This window comes from Cetorhinus maximus, chromosome 3 (assembly GCF_964194155.1).
Source record: "Cetorhinus maximus chromosome 3, sCetMax3.hap1.1, whole genome shotgun sequence".
Taxonomy (NCBI): domain Eukaryota; kingdom Metazoa; phylum Chordata; class Chondrichthyes; order Lamniformes; family Cetorhinidae; genus Cetorhinus; species Cetorhinus maximus.
Genome location: NC_135881.1, coordinates 4,060,151 through 4,077,587, shown reverse-complemented (window position 1 = coordinate 4,077,587; position 17,437 = coordinate 4,060,151). Strand labels below are relative to the sequence as shown.

The window sequence follows — 17,437 nt, the reverse complement described above, 5'->3', positions numbered from 1 at the left end:
TGCACAGAAAAAAGTTCAAATTTATTGCACTTTCTATAATAAGCAATTTGAAATGTTTTGCACTTTTGCACATTTTATGAATAGAGTCTATTTTGGGGGAAAAAGTGCTGATGGAATTACTTCTGAGTTGATGACCCTGATTTGCCAGGAGATGCCGAGGATACTGAGACATCCACAGAGCACTGAAAAACCCTTACGTTCATTCATTGCTGCTCACAAAGGCTGACAAACTACAACTCCCGCAATGCCCCCGATGCTGGGAGTTGTAGTTCTCACCGGGATCCCCAACACGGCACATCCCTTGACATAAACTACAAACCCCAGCATGCCCCGCAGAACAGCGGCTGGCGGCCGCTGGAGCGAGGCCTGACGGGAGTTGCAGTTCGTCCCGGCATTCCACCCCACGGCCGTTAATCGGGAAACAAACTACAACTCCCAGAGTCGCCTGGGGCACGGCCCCTACGGTGCCCGCCGAGTGTCGGCTGCGGCCCAGCCACAAAGCGGATCGCCATTTCGGACGGGGATTAACCCCTGCGGGGCCTCGCTGCGGAAGGAGCGCCGACTCGGAGCCGCCTGTTAGCCGCCGCCATATTTATTGTCCAAGGGGGGAAGAAGCCGAGAGAGCGGGACAGGTAAAGCGCGCTAGCCCCGGGGGGGCTCCTGGCGGACTCGCGGTGTCGGCTAGGCCGCGGCGGAGTGTGTCGGGCCCGGGCTCCGGCTGTCCCTCAGGCCGGAACCGGAGGATTCAAACCCCCCGAGCGGCCGCTCACTCACAAACCTCAGGAAACTCTTCAGGCCGCTTCCTTTATTCTTAACTTGTCGGGAGGAGGAGGGAGCGGCCCCCGGACACCGGCCCATCCCCATCCCCATTACCCCCCCCACCCCGGCCCATCCCCATCACCCCCCGGCCCATCCCCATCCCCATCCCCCCCCCCCCCCCCGGCCCATCCCCATCATCCCCCCCCCCGGCCCATCCCCATCATCCCCCCCCCGGCCCATCCCCATCCCCCCCCCCCCCCCCCGGGCCCATCCCCATCCCCCCCCCCCCCCCCGGCCCATTACCCCCCCCCCCCCCCGGGCCCATCCCCATCCCCCCCCCCCCCCCCCCCGGCCCATCCCCCCCCCCGGGCCCATCCCCATCCCCCCCCCCCCCCGGGCCCATCCCCCATCCCCATCCCATTACCCCCCCCCCTCCCCCCGGGCCCATCCCCATTACCCCCACCCCCCCCCAGGCCCATCCCCATCCCCCCCCCCCCCAACCCGGCCCATCCCCGGGCCCATCCCCATCCCCCCCCCCATCCCCCCACCCGGCCCCCCCCCCCCCCGGGGCCCATCCCCATTACCCCCTCCCGCCGGGCCCATCCCCATTACCCCCCCCCCCCCCCCCCCCCGGGGCCCATCCCCATTACCCCCCCCCCGCCGGGCCCATCCCCATTACCCCCCCCCCCTCCCGGCCCATCCCCGTTGCCCCCCCCCAATCTCTCCCCCCCTCGCCCCCCAATCTCTCCCCCCCCAATCTCTCCCCCCCAATCTCTTCCCCCCCCAATCTCTTCCCCCCCCAATCTCTTCCCCCCCCAATCTCTTCCCCCCCCAATCTCTCCCCCCCCAATCTCGCCCCCCCCAATCTCGCACCCCCCCCCAATCTCGCCCCCTCCCCTCAATCTCGCCCCCCCCCCTCAATCTCGGGCCCCCCCCCAATCTCGGGCCCCCCCCCAATCTCACCCCACCCCAATCTCACCCCCCCCCCCAATCTCACCCCCCCCCCCAATCTCACCCCCCCCCCCCAATCTCACCCCCCCCCCCAATCTCACCCCCCCCCCAATCTCACCCCCCCCCCCCCAATCTCACCCCCCCCTCAATCTCACCCCCCCCCCCCCCAATCTCACCCCCCCCAATCTCACCCCCCCCCAATCTCACCCCCCCCCCAATCTCGGGCCCCCCCCCCCCAATCTCGCCCCCCCCCAATCTCGCCACCGCAATTTCTCCCCCCCAATCTCTCCCCCGCCCTTGCCCCCCCAATCTCTCCCCCCCCTTGCCCCCCCAATCTCTCCCCCCCCTTGCCCCCCCAATCTCTCCCCCCTCGCCCCCCCAATCTCTCCCCCCTCGCTCCCCCCAATCTCTCCCCCCCTCGCCCCCCCAATCTCTCCCCCCCTCGCCCTCCCAATCTCTCCCCCCTCGCCCTCCCAATCTCTCCCCCCCTCACCCCCCCAATCTCGCCCCCCCCAATCTCTCCCCCCTCGCCCCCCGAATCTCTCCCCCCCCTCGCTCCCCCAATCTCTCCCCACTCTTTCCCACCACCCTCCCCGTCTTCTCCCCCCCACAACCCCCCCGTCTTCTCCCCCCCACCCTCCCTCCCGTCTTCTCCCCCCCACCCCCCCTCCCTCCCGTCTTCTCCCCCCCTCCCCCCCTCCCTCCCGTCTTCTCCCCCCCACCCCCCCTCCCTCCCGTCTTCTCCCTCCCACCCCCCCTCCCTCCCGTCTTCTCCCCCCCCCACCCCCCCTCCCTCCCGTCTTCTCCCCCCCGGAATCTCTCCCCCCCTCGCTCCCCCCAATCTCTCCCCACTCTTTCCCACCACCCCCCCGTCTTCTCCCCCCCACCCCCCCTCCCTCCCGTCTTCTCCCCCCCCACCCCCCCTCCCTCCCGTCTTCTCCCCCCCCACCCCCCCTCCCTCCCGTCTTCTCCCCCCCCACCCCCCCTCCCTCCCGTCTTCTCCCCCCCCACCCCCCCTCCCTCCCGTCTTCTCCCCCCCCACCCCCCCTCCCTCCCGTCTTCTCCCCCCCCACCCCCCCTCCCTCCCGTCTTCTCCCCCCCCACCCCCCCTCCCTCCCGTCTTCTCCCCCCCCACCCCCCCTCCCTCCCGTCTTCTCCCTCCCACCCCCACCCCCCTCTTCTACTCTGCCCCAGGCCGCCACCCCTCCTCTTCCCTGCTCCCTCCCCCAGCCTCACACTCCACCCTCAGCGCCCAGCCAAGCCCCTCCCCCATCCATCCACCTGCCCGCTCTTCACCCTGACTGCTATTATGAAGGGAAATGTTTGTTGTGTGATATGTAGTTTGCCTCCATTTGATGACCTCCTGAGTCATCACCTGGGGTAATGGGGTTCCCACACCCCCTCTTCAATGCGCAGGTTGATGTAACGTGCTCCATGTTCTGGGACTCATAGCCACAATGTCCCTTACCTTCCACTCGTGAAATCTAGCATTTTGTCCATCACTGATGTTTGGGTCCCTCCTTTCTTGAAGAGCAGGAGTATGTTTGCTGCCTTCTGTGATTCCAATCCTTGGGAAGGGAATCTAAGGAATTAATGTTTGGTACATTGCAAGAGTGACAACACTTCAAACATTACTTCATTGACAGTGAAGAGCTTTGAGACGCCCGGAAGGTGGGAAAGACGTTTTTGAAATTCAAATCCTTCTTCTTGCCCCCCACCATCTCAAAGCACTTGTGGATAAGACAATGATCATAGAAGCATAGGAACTAGGGGCAGGAGTAGGCCATTTGGTCCTTAGAGCCTGTTCCACCATTCACTATGATCATGGCTGATCCTCTATCGCAACACCATATTCCCGCTTTCTCTCCATACTCCTTGATATCATACGCCTAATATCTGAAAATTTATCAATTTCTTTCTTGAATATACTCGGTGACCCAGCCTCCACAGCCTTCTGTGGTAGAGGATTCCACAGGCTGACCACCCTCTGAGTGAAGAAAATTTTCCCTATCTCAGTCCTAAATGACCTGCCCCCTATCCTGAGACTGTGGCCCCTGGTTCTAGTCTCCCCAGCCAGGGGAAACATCCTCCCTGCATCCAGTCCTGTTAGAAATTTATACGTTTCAATCAGATCCCCTCTCATTCTTCTAAACTCTAGTGAATACAGGCCCAATCGAACCAATCTCTCCTCATACGACAGTCATCCCCGGTATCAGCCTAGTGAACCTTCACTGCACTCCCTCTATGGCAATTATATTCTTTCTTCTGTAGGGGGACCAAAACTGCACGCAATGCTCCATGTGTGGTATCACCAAGGCCCAGTATAACTGCAGTAAGAAAGCCCTACTTCTGACAGTGTTGAACTTCTTGAGTGTTGTTGGAAGGTAATCATCCAGGCAAGTGGGGAGTATTCCATCACACTCCTGCCTTGTGCCTTGTAGATGGTGGACAGGTGGGAAAGACGTTTTTGAAATTCAAATCCTTCTTCTTGCCCCCCACCATCTCAAAGCACTTGTGGATAAGACAATGATCATAGAAGCAGAGGAACTAGGAGCAGGAGTAGGCCATTTGGTCCTTAGAGCCTGTTCCACCATTCACTATGATATCATACGCCTAATATCTGAAAATTTATCAATTTCTTTCTTGAATATACTCAGTGATCCAGCCTCCACAGCTTCTGTGGTAGAGAACTCCACAGGCTGACCACCCTCTGAGTGAAGAAAATTTTCCTCATCTCAGTCCTAAATGGCCTGCCCCATATATCCTGAGACTGTGGCCCCTGGTTCCAGATTCCCCAGCCAGGGGAAACATCCTCCCTGCATCCAGTTAGTCTCAAAAAAGCATTGCACCCCTTAGCCACTATTTCACCACTATCTGTTTTTACCCTCTGATTCACTGTTTGCCTCCTTGTCTGCTCTTTTCCCCAATTCCCCTGGTGTCTGCTCCTAACTGAGCTCTATTTTTCAAAGAAAAAAAATGGTAAATAGACTGTCTTGTTGTGTCTGGAATGTGTCAGGGCCTCCACTCTCCTCTGACCTGAGAGCAGGCAGCAGCACCAGCAGAAGCAATGCCTGTATAAGTCAGTCTGTCTGTCTGTCTGTATTGATTTGAGTGCGGTGCGAGCAGCTTGTCTCCTGATCCTTTTTCTATGTCATTTGTTGTGAAATGTAATCCAGGTTATATTATCCTCATCCCTGAGAAAATAATTGATGCAAAAGCTATGCAGGCCGTGTCTCTGACATAATTAGTTTTAATTTAAAGACATGTGCTTTCATGTAACAGGTTTGTTGAGATGTTAGTGCAATTGATGGAATTAGCGTTGCTGAATGTTACATTTTTAACATATATATATATCTCTGTGTGAAATATATATAATTATCCTGTAACAGCCCTGTTGCTGCTGGCCTCGTGTTAGACAGGCAGAAGCTGGGAGTTTGCTGTATGGAGGCAATCTGAACGCAGTTTCCTGCTTGTTCTGCTCTGCTCTGCCCTGCCCTGGGGAAGCTGGATGCCGGGGTAAGAGGTTTACATAAGGTGATGCCATTTTTCAACTGACCTTTATTTTTGACTGTTTTATTCACTGCGGCAGCCAGAGTCGCTGTTTAAACATGTTGCATATATCAACAGTGATTTGGATTTCTCCTCCACTCGTTGCTGAGTTTTCAGAAAGGTAGATTGTGAATCTGTGTCTGGCCCGTGTTGTGTTGTTGTTGGTCGGAATGCACTTTCACTGGATTAACTATCAAAAGGGAGATTCCTCGCTGCATTCTCCCCTGCCCTGTGGTTTGGAAGTTGTACAATCTGTGCTTCAGCAGAGTTGGATATTCCTATGGTATGCTTCTGCCTAGGGAAAGGAGCCGTGAGTGGATTAATCCTGTGTGTGTGTGTGTGTGTTGTATCAGAGAGAAGTTTCTGAATCTATTTATCACTGGGGCAGGGTGTGGTACGAGAGTTGAAGAAGCTGGATCTTTATCTTTGAGAGAATATTTTTGAGGCTGCTGATCATTGTCTTATCCCCGAGTGCCGTGAGATGATGGGGGGCAAAACGAAAGACTTGAATCTCAGTAACGTCTTTCACACCTTCCGGGTGTCTCAAAACTCTTCGCTGTCAATGAAGTAGGTTTTGAAGCATTCTCACTCTTGTAATGTACCAAACATTAATTCCATAGATTCTAGAATAGTTCCTTTCCCAAGGATTGGAATCACAGAAGGTAGCAAACATAATCCTACTCTTCAAGAAAGGAGGGAACCTAATGTCAGTGGACAGATGGACAAAATGCTAGAATCTATTCTTAGGGACGTGGTAACAGGTCACTTTGCTGAGTCATATTATGGTTTTCTGAGTAAAATCAGATTTAAGAAAGGAAAATTGTTTGACAAACCTGCTAGAGTTTTTCTTCTCGAGGCTGTAACTAGTAAGTGGGATATGGGGGAACCAGTGGAATGTGGGATATTTGGAATTTCGGAAAACATTCATTAAAATGCCACACATGAGGTAATAACACAAAATTAGGGCTTGTGGGATTGGGGCGATATATTGGCGTGGATTGAGGATTGGTTAATGGACAGGAAAGTGAGAGTAGGAATAAACAGGGCATTTTTGGTTTGGCAAGCTGTAACCTGATTGACATGAGGGGACTGAGTGTAAAGTATCCAAGTTTGCTGATGGTACAAAGTTAGTTTGGGAAGTAAGTGGTGAGGGGGCACCTTCACTGCAGAGGAAATACTCAGTAGAGTGAGGAAGAACGTGACAGACCGATTACAATGTGGTGAAGTGTGAAGTTATCCACTTTGGTGTTAAACATTAAAAAAAAAAGCAGAATATTTTTTAAATGGTGAGAGACTGGGAAAGTTGGCACTTGTACAAGGCCACCCAGATTCCTTCATGAATCACAAAGTTAATTAGCAGGAGAGCAAGTAATTAGGCAAGCAAATGGTGTGGCAACTTTTGTTAAAATGATTTCGGAGTATTTGAGTAAATGAGAGTTACTACATTTATTTAGGGCATTGGCGAGACCACACCTTGAGTACACTATGTACTTTTAGTCTCCTTAATTAAGGAAGGACATATTTTCTGTTGAGGGAGTATAACAGATGTTCAAAAGACTGGTTCCTGGGATTGTCCTGTGAGGACACATTGAGTAGACTAGGCCTATATTTCCGGGAGTTTAGAAAAATGAGGGTTGATCTCGTTGAGGCATCTGAAATTCCTACGGGGCTCGACAAGGTAAATATTGGGAGGATGTTTCCCTTGGTTGGAGAATCTATAGCCCAGAGTCGCAGCCTCAGAATAAAGCGTGCAACATTTAGGACTGAGATGAAGAGGGTTGTGAATCTTTGAAATTCTCTACTCCAGAGAGTTTCAGATGCTGCATTACTGAGCAAATTCAAGGTTGAGACCGTGTTAATTTTTGGGCACTAAAGGAATGACGGGATATGGGGGTTAAGGCAGGAATGGTGGAGTTGAGGTAGAACATCAGCCAAGATCTTGTTGAATGGCAGAGCAGGTTTGAAGGACCAAATTGCCTACCCGCCTATTTCTTATCTTTTGAAACATGGCAACAAACATCTGTAAATAACAATGTGATAATCACCAGATCTCTGTGATCTTGGTTGAGATATAAGTAGTGACCAGTACTCGGGGACAAGCCCACCTGTTTTTCCACATAGTGACAGGGGGATCTTGCCCACCCCCGCTGGCCCCTCAGACCGCCCGGTGTTCCCTCAGCGCCGGCCCCTCAGACCGCCCGGCGTTCCCTCGGCACTGGCACCTCGGGCTGCCCGGTGTTCCCTCGGCGCCGGCCCCTCAGACCGCCTGGTGTTCCCTCGGCACCGGCACCTCGGGCCGCCCGGCGTTTCCTCGGCGCCGGCCCCTTGGGCCGCCCGGCGTTCCCTCGGCGCCGGCCCCTCGGGCTGTGAGTGTCCTGAAATGTGTCAAATGGGTCAAGGCTATAACTCCCAGGGCAGCACTGTGGGAGTACCGCGCTGTCGGGGGGTCGGCACTGGGGGAGTACCGCGCTGTCGGGGGGTCGGCACTGGGGGAGTACCGCGCTGTCGGGGTGTCGGCACTGGGGGAGTACCGCGCTGTCGGGGGGTCAGCACTGTGGGAGGGCCGTGCTGTCGGGGGATCAGCACTGGGGGAGTACCGCGCTGTCGGGGGGTCGGCACTGGGGCAGTACCGCGCTGTCGGGGGGTCGGCACTGGGGGAGTACCGCGCTGTCGGGGTGTCGGCACTGGGGTAGTACCGCGCTGTCGGGGGGTGGGCACAGGGGTAGTACCACGCTGTCGGGGGGTCGGCACTGGGGTAGTACCGCGCTGTCGGGGGGTTGGCACTGTGGGAGTGCCGCACTGTCGGGGGGTCGGCACTGTGGGAGGGTCGGCACTGTCGGGGGGTCGGCACTGTGGGAGGGCCGCGCTGTCGGGTGTTCGGCACTGTGGGAGGGCTGCGCTGTCGGGGGGTCGGCACTGTGGGAGTGCCGCGCTGTCGGGGGGTCGGCACTGTGGGAGGGCCGCACTGTCGGGGGGTCGGCACTGTGGGAGGGCTGGCACTGTGGGAGGGCCGCACTGTCGGGGGGTCGGCACTGTGGGAGGGCCGCACTGTCGGGGGGTCGGCACTGTGGGAGGGCCGCGCTGTCGGGGGGCCGGCACTGTGGGAGGGCCGCGCTGTAGGACGGTCGGCACTGTGGGAGGGCCGCGCAGTCGGGGGGCCGGCACTGTGGGAGGGCCGCGCTGTCAGGGGGTCGGCACTGTGGGAGGGCCGCGCTGTCGGACGGTCGGCACTGTGGGAGGGCCGCGCAGTCGGGGGGCCGGCACTGTGGGAGGGCCGCGCTGTCGGGGGGTCGGCACTGTGGGAGGGCCGCGCTGTCGGGGGGTCGGCACTGTGGGAGGGCCGCGCTGTCGGGGGGTCGGCACTGTGGGAGGGCCGCACTGTCGGGGGGTCGGCACTGTGGGAGGGCTGCGCTGTCGGGGTGTCGGCACTGTGGGAGGGCCGCATTGTCGGGGGGTCGGCACTGTGGGAGGGCCGCATTGTCGGGGGGTCGGCACAGGGGTAGTACCACGCTGTCGGGGGGTCGGCACTGGGGTAGTACTGCGCTGTCGGGGTGTCGGCACTGTGGGAGGGCTGCGATGTCGGGGGGTCGGCACTGGGGTAGTACCGCGCTGTCGGAGGGTTGGCACTGTGGGATGGCTGCGCTGTCGGGGGGGGTCGGCACTGTGGGAGGGCCGCGCTGTCGGGGGGGTCGGCACTGTGGGAGGGCCGCGCTGTCGGGGGGGTCGGCACTGTGGGAGTGCCGCGCTGTCGGGGGGTCGGCACTGTGGGAGGGCTGCGCTGTCGGGGGGGGTCGGCACTGTGGGAGGGCCGCGCTGTCGGGGGGTCGGCACTGTGGGAGGGCTGGCACTGTGGGAGGGCCGCGCTGTCGGGGGCCGGCACTGTGGGATGGCTGCGCTGTCGGGGGGGGTCGGCACTGTGGGAGGGCCGCGCTGTCGGGTGTTCGGCACTGTGGGAGGGCCGCGCTGTCGGGTGTTCGGCACTGTGGGAGGGCCGCGCTGTCGGGGGGGGTCGGCACTGTGGGAGTGCCGCGCTGTCGGGGGGTCGGCACTGTGGGAGTGCCGCGCTGTCGGGGGGTCGGCACTGTGGGAGGGCTGCGCTGTCGGGGGGTCGGCACTGTGGGAGGGCTGGCACTGTGGGAGGGCCGCGCTGTCGGGGGGTCGGCACTGTGGGAGGGCTGGCACTGTGGGAGGGCCGCGCTGTCGGGGGGTCGGCACTGTGGGAGTGCCGCGCTGTCGGGGGGGTCGGCAATGTGGGAGTGCCGCGCTGTCGGGGGGTCGGCACTGTGGGAGGGCCGCGCTGTCGGGGGGTCGGCACTGTGGGGGGGTCGGCACTGTGGGAGGGCCGCGCTGTCGGGGGGTCGGCACTGTGGGAGTGCCGCGCTGTCGGGGTCGGCACTGTGGGAGGGCCGCGCTGTCGGGGGGGTCGGCACTGTGGGAGTGCCGCGCTGTCGGGGGGTCGGCACTGTGGGAGTGCCGCGCTGTCGGGGGGTCGGCACTGTGGGAGGGCTGCGCTGTCGGGGGGCCGGCACTGTGGGAGGGCCGCGCTGTCGGGGGGCCGGCACTGTGGGAGGGCCGCGCTGTCGGGGGGCCGGCACTGTGGGAGGGCTGCGCTGTCGGGGGGTCGGCACTGAGTAGGGGGGCCGCGCTGCTGGGGGCCGACACTGTGGAAGTGCCGCGCTGCTGGGGGCTGGCACTGAGGGAGCTGTCTATTGAATGAGTTGTTGAACCATTTGTGAAATTTGTGGTGTGAATGTCTGCCTCAACTGGATGTAAAAGATTGCATGGCATTATTCGAAGAGCACGTGTGTTCTCCTCAATATTCAGGTCAATATTTACCCCCCAACCTAAATACTTGGAACAAAAGCAGGTTACCTGGTCCTTAGCACATTGCTGTTAATGGCAGCTTGCTGTGCTAAAATTAACAGCCACATTTCCTACACTACAGCAGGAACCATATTTCTGATATAGCTCGATGGCTGTGAAGCACTTTGGGATCTGAAGTTGTGGAAGGCCCTTTAGAAACACACATTTTTCTTTTCAGTCTTGTCATGCGTTTTTTTTTTGGATTCCCCAGGAGCTCTGTGATAAAAGGTGTGCACTGCTTTCCCCTTGCAAGTTTGTGCTTTGTGACATTGGGGTATTCGTGGAGCTCAGTGATTGCACTGTGTTTGTGGGTGGTGATTCTGTGTGGTGCCTGAAAGCACTCTTGTCTCATTGTTGGCTTTACCAAGTACATTTAATGAATGGTTGTTAGGTGTCTGGACCGTGTAGAATTTAAAGGTGTATTTTCGTCAGGAATTTCTGAGGCAGAATGTAAACCCCTGAAGGATGCCAGGATCTGACTGTTTGCAGAGTGTGATGAATGTTCTAAGAGTGGCTTTTGTTGCTGAGTTTAGGGTCCCCACTGCCAGGTGTCTCTTCTTGGGCTGTGATGAGCTGTCGTTTCTGGTTTGAATATTGTGACCTTTGATGCCTGGTGCTCTTAAAAGCCTTTCTAAATCCTCCTGCCCCTTTCTTGAATGTGGTCACCGCTGGGTCCTGCTGGGAATTTTCTTTTATTCTTTCATTGGATGTGAGCGTTGTTGGCAAGGCCAGGATTTATGTCCATCCCTAGTTGCCCTTGAGAAGGTGGTGGCGGTGAGCTGCCTTCTTGAACCGCTGCAGTTCACGTGGTGTAGGTACACCCACAGTGCTGTTAGGGAGGGAGTTCCAGGATTTTGATCCAGTGACAGTGAAGGAACGGTGATATATTTCCAAGTCAGGATGGTGAGTGGCTTGGAGGGGAACTTCCAGGTGGTGGTGTTCCCATCTATCTGCTGCTCTTGTCCTTCTAGGCGGTAAGAGGTCACAGAAAAATAGTGAGGGCCAGTGGGATCCTGGCAAATTTAATCGGGCTACAAGTAGAATTTTTAAAAACACTTTTATAGATTTGTTGTGATTTATTTCTTCAGAAAGACAGTTTAGTACGTAAAACATAAAAAGCAGTAACTGTACACAGTACACCAATATGTTTATTAATTTACTAACCCATAATAACTTACCAACTCTTTCTACTTACCTCCCGCTCACTGCCTCTCCCGCTCGCCACTTCCCTCTCCTGAATGTGAGCATGGGCTTGGGAGAGGGCTGGCGAGAGGGAGGGAGTGAGCTTGGGGGTGAGATGAGCTCCCAACGGGAGGTTGGTCGGAGGCTTCCAGCAGGAGAGAGACGTCAAGTTGAGAGGGTTGGCGAGTTGGGTGGTTTGGAGAGGGAGGCAGTGAGTAGGAGGGCCAACGATGGTGCCACAGGAAAGACGAGTGTGGGCCACAAGCCTGGTGAATATTGCTGTTCTCGGTGATAGAGGTTGCAGGTTTGGAAGGAGGGTTGGTGAGTTGCCGCACTGCATCTTGTAGATAGTACACACTGCTGCCGCTGTGCATCGATGGTGGAGGGAGTGAACGTTTGTGGGTGGGGTGCCAATCAAGTGGGCTGCTTTGTTCTGGATGGTGTCAAGCTTCTTGAGTGTTGTTGGAGCTGCACTCATCCAGTGTTTTCAATATCAGGCTGTACTGAACAGTGGATTGTGTTCAATGCAGCAACTCCAGAACTGGGTCTGTGTCTGCTGAGGTGCACAGTGCAAACTCAGAGCATTTGCTTTATGTTTGAGGACAGGTACAGGAAGCAACTCAAAAAGAGGAATTCAGGCAGAGTCAACATGGTTTTATGAAAGGAAAATCGTGTTTGACTAATTTATTAGATTTCTTTGAGGAAGTAACAAGCAACATGGATAAACTGGAACCTGTAAAAGTGATTTGGCATTTGAAGCATGTGACAAGGTGCTATATTAAAGGTTACCGTGCAAAATAAGAGCTCGTGGTGTAGGGGATAACTGTCACTGGGTTAAAATCCTGGAACTTCCTCCCTAACAGCACTGTGGGTGTACCTACACCACGTGGACTGCAGCGGCTCAAGAAGACAGCTCACCACCACCTTCTCAAGGGGCAATTAGGGATGGGCAATAAATGCTGGCTTAGCCAGCAGCACCCACATCCCACGAAAGAATAAATAAAACACATTAGAATTCATAAAGGATTGGTTAGCTAAGAGGAAACAGAAACTAGTCATAAATGGGTCATTTTAGGATTGACAAGCTGTAACTAGTGGAGTGTCACAAACATGCAAATTAGGAGCACGAGTAGGTCACTCGGCCCCTCGAGCCCGCTCTGCCATTCAACAAGATCATGGCTGATCTGGGTGTAACCTCAACCCCACATTCCCACCTTGCCCACGATAACCTTTCACCTCCTTGCTTATCAAGAATCCATCTACCTCTGCCTTAAAAATATTCAAAGACCCTGCTTCCACTGCCTTTTGAGAAGAGAATTCCAAAGACTCTCTACCCTCAAGAGAAATAATTTCTCATCTGTCTTAAATGGGCGACCCTTTATTTTCATACAGTGACTCTGAGTTTGTGATTCTCCCACAAGAGGAAAAATACTTCTTCACATCCACCTTGTCAAGACTGCTCAGGATCTTGTATGTTTCAATCAAGTTGCCTCTTACCCTTCTAAACTCCAGTGGACACAAGCCTAGCCCGTCCAACCTTTTCTTATAAGACAACCCATCCATTCCTGTTATTAGGATAGTAAGCCTTCTCTAAACTGTTTCTAATGCATTTACGTCCTTCCTTAAATAAGGAGACCAATACTGTACACAGTGCTCCAGATGTGGTCTCAGCTCTGCCTTGTACAACTGAACCATAACCTTCCTACTTTTGTAAAAGCAAAATAATGTGGATGCTGGAAATCTGAAATAAAAACAGAAAATGCTGGAAGAGCTCAGCAGGCCTGACATCATCTGTGGAGAGAGAAAAACAGAGTTAACTTTTCAAGTCTGTATGACCTTTCTTCAGAGCTCTGAAGAGGGGTCTTACGGACTCAAAACGTTAACTCTCTTTCTCTCTCCACAGATGCTGTCAGACCTCCCTACTTCTGTATTCAATTCCCTTCGCCATAAATGATAACATTCTGTTAGCTTTACGAATTACTACCTAGGCACCCCTAGGTATCTGCAATCATAATGTGATTGAATTTTACATTTGTTTTTGGGGAACGGACCAGTGCGCCCAGGACTAGTATTTTAAACTTAATAAGGCCAATTATGGGGGCATGAAAACAGAGCCAGCTAAAGTGAACTGGCAAATGAGCTTAAGGGAGAGGTCAATGGAAGTTCAGTTGCAAACATTTAAAGGGACATTTCAGAATACGCAGAGTAGATACATTCCAATGTGAAAGAAAAATTCCAAGCGGATCACCTACCACCTGTGGTTAACTAAAAAAGTTAAAGACAGAATCAAACTTAAAGAAAAAACACATAATTGTGCAAAGACGGGTGGCAGGTCAGAAGATTGGAAAGAATATAAAGAACAGCAAAGAATGACAAAAAGATTTAATAAGGAGGGAAAAATTAGAGTACGAGAGAAAGCTAGCTAGCAATATAAAGATGAGTAGCAGGAGTTTCTATAGATATTTAGATATCCTGACTTGGAAATAAAAGTCAGGATATATAATCTCGGACCTTTACCTTGGATGCCATTCTGACTTGGATATATATCACCGTTCCTTCGCTGCCGCTGGGTCAAAATCCTGGAACTCCCTTCCTAAGAGCACTGTGGGTGTACCTACACTTACATGCACTGCAACGGTTCAAGAAGGCAGCTCACCATCACCTTCTCAAGGGCAATTAGGGATGGGCAATAAATGTTTTCCCAGTCAATGAAACCCACATCCTATGAATTAATTAAAAAATGAAAAGAGTTAACAAAATGAGCATTGGTCCTACTGAGAGTGCGTCTGGGGAATTGATAATGATAAGTAGGGAGATGGCTGATGAATTGAACAGGTCTTTTGCATCGGTCTTCACTTTCGAGGATGCAAGTAACATCCTTCCATTTCCTGATTTACAGCTATTTCTGGAGAGGGAGGAACTCAGGAGAATTACAATCACCAGGGAAGTGGTATTGAGCAAATTGTTAGCGCAGTGGGCTGACAAAGCCCCCAGGTGTGGATGGACTTCACCCTAACGTCTTGAAATAAGTGACTAGTGAGATGGTTGTTGCGTTGGTTTTAATTTTCCAAAACTCCCTAGATTTGGGGAAGGTTCCATTAGATTGGAAAATAGCGAATGTAACTCCTTTATTCAAAAAGGGAGGGAGACAGAAAGCAGGAAACTACAGGCCAGTTAACCTAACATCTGTCGTAGGGAAAATGTTAGAAGCTATTATTAAAGATGTTACAGCAGGGCACTTAGAATAATTCAGGGTAATCAGGCAGAGTCAACATGGTTTTGTGAAAGGGAAATCAAGTTTAACCAATTTATTAGAATTCTTTGAAGAAATCACATGTGCTGTGGATAAAGGAGAACCGATGGATATACTGAACTTAGATTTCCAGAAAGCATTTAATAAGGTGCCACATCAAAGGTGTTATGACCCCAGCTGATGTTACTACTGGACAAGTCAGATCCCAGGGTGGAACCCGGCTTGATAGATCCTAACTTTTATTTTTTGTTTAGAAATATGTAGGGCGGCTACTGAGCAGAGTCACAGGAGTCAGCTGATGAACTTTAACAAAAGAAAATAAAAAATTAGTAAATAAGAAAAGATGAACTAAATGACAATATTCCTTTACACACACCTTAAACCTTTATAGACCTATTCAGATTCATAAGGATAACACAAGTTACAAAAGGTATCGCATACCCTAATGTTCACTGTAAGACCGGCATTGACTCTTATATCTGCTAACGTTGAAGGGTTCTCTGTAGCTAAACAAAACATCCTCGCTACATTATGCAATGAGTTGCAGTGTGATGTCCTCTGCCTGCAGGAGACACACAGAGGAAGTGAGAATAACCGCCCAAAAATACCAGGAATGTTCCCGGTTATTGAAAGACCTCATCGACAATATGGCAGTGCTGTATTTGTTAGAGCTGGTTCAGTTGTAGAAGCCACTTCTAAAACAGAGGAGGACAACATCGAAATTCTAGCTGCAGAGCTGAGTAAAGTAGTAGTGACCTCAGTGTACAAGCCACCTGGCACAGATTTCAGCTTCTCTAACCCTGTACCCAACCTGCACAGTAAACCACAGATCATCATTGGAGACTTTAATAGCCACAGTACCCAATGGGGGTACAAGGAGTCTAACAACGACGGAGAAGCAGTCGAAGAATGGATGGACGCTAACCAGCTTAGTCTCATCCACGATCCTAAAGTGCCAGCCTCCTTCCACAGTGCCCGCTGGAAGTGTAGTTATAACCCAGATCTTGCCATTGTCAGCAACGAAATCATTGGCCTCTGCAAGAAGCTTGTCACAGACCCAATATCACAGACACAACACCTTCCTATTGGTATCCAGGTAAATGCAGCAGTGTTACCAACCGTCGTACCATTCAAAAGGCGCTTCAGCTTCAAGAAGGCCGGTTGGAACGGGTTCATACGAGCACTTGACTGCGAGGTTAAACACATTAAACCATTACCTGAGCACTGGAACCTGTTTGCAAAAGCTATCCAGAAAACAGCCAGAAGGAAGATCCCCCGAGGTTATAGAGCACACTTCATCTCTGGTCTCACCAAGGAGAATGCTGAACTCTACTGGGAGTATGTCGCAATGTTTGAATCTGACCCCTTCGCAGAGGAAACAATGTCTACCGGTGAGAGGGCGATGTTAAGTATCTCTCAAGAGCGTCAAAACACCTGGGACACCTTGATAGAGACAACAGATCTTACAAAAAACAGCAAGAAGGCATGGTCTCTCATACACAAACTTGGAGGCGATCCCAAGAAAGCTGCCCAACATCCAAATGTGTCTGCTAACCAAGTTGCACACCAGTTGCTCCTAAATGGAAAAATCAACAAGAAACAACCAAGAGCACAACTAGATAGGAAGAAGTACAGCGATGACCCTGGCTTCACTGGACCATGCACCATGGAAGAGCTGGAAACTGGTATATCTAGTCTAAAACACGGGAAAGCAATTGGTTTTGACAACATAGTAACGGAGCAGATAAAGCATTTTGGACAGCAAGCAAAGAAATGGCTCCTACAATTGTTCAACCACTGCCTGGCAACACACAAGTTACCTAATATTTGGCAGAAGGCACATGTAATAGCACTATTAAAGCCCGGAAAAGATCCCTCAGATCCTAAGAGTTTTCGGCCAATTTCACTGCTTTGCTACACCAATGAGCTGTTTGAACGCCTGATACTCAATAGGATAGCACCAACTGTAGATGAGAAGATCATTCCAGAGCAAGCAGGTTTCCATCCCGGCAAATCAACAACAAGCCAACTACTCAACCTTACACAGCATATCGAAGACGGTTTTGAGTAAGGGATGGTAACAGGTGCTGTTTTTGTAGACCTGTCAGCAGCATATGATACAGTGAACCATAGACGCCTCCTCTGCAAGATCCTAGAGATGACAAAATATATTCACTTAACAGAGCTGTTGGAAAGCAGGCTTCAGAATCGCTGGATCTATGTTGAACTAGGTGGGTAGCGCAGCAGGTGGCGTATTCAGAAGAATGGTCTTACTCAGGGAAGCGTGCTTGCACCACTACTGTACAACATCTACATGAATGACCAACCTATAGATGGTGTCACACGCTATTTTATATATGCTGATGACTTATGTGTCACTGCCCAAAGCACTGATTTTAACACCGTGGGGAAAATGCTTTCTGAGGCCTTGCAGGGGCTAACATCCTACTATGAAGAAAACCACCTTCGCGCAAACCCATCAAAGACGCAAGTTTGTGCATTCCACCTCAGAAACCGTGAAGCCAAACGCCATCTTAAAGTAACCTGGTGTGGAGCAACACTGACGCATTGCGAGGACCCTATCTACTTAGGAGTCACCCTTGACAGATGCCTCACCTTCAAGAACCACATCGAAAAGACAAAGGCAAAAGTGAGCACGCGAAACAACATCCTGAATAAGCTCACTAACACAAAATGGGGAGCAAGCTGGAAAACATTGCGAACCAGTGCACTTGCTCTTTGCTATTCCACTGCCGAATACGCCTGCCCTGCATGGGAAAGATCTACTCATGCTAAGAAGATGGATGCCATTCTGAATGCAAGCTGCCGACTTATCACAGGTTGTTTAAAACCAACAAACACCAACAGCCTATATATCCT

The 17,437-nt window shown here is 52.9% G+C and overlaps 1 protein-coding gene across 1 annotated transcript in view; it reads left to right on the top strand.

Annotated features, from left to right (window-relative positions):
* Window positions 1–467: 467 nt before the first annotated feature.
* The window catches only part of LOC144675342 (casein kinase II subunit alpha), a 101,952-nt gene continuing 84,982 nt past the window's right edge, over window positions 468–17,437 (top strand). The window contains exon 1 of the mRNA XM_078536178.1: window positions 468–632. The gene's annotated coding sequence lies outside the window, so the exon portion shown is untranslated. The remainder of the gene's footprint in view (window positions 633–17,437) is intronic.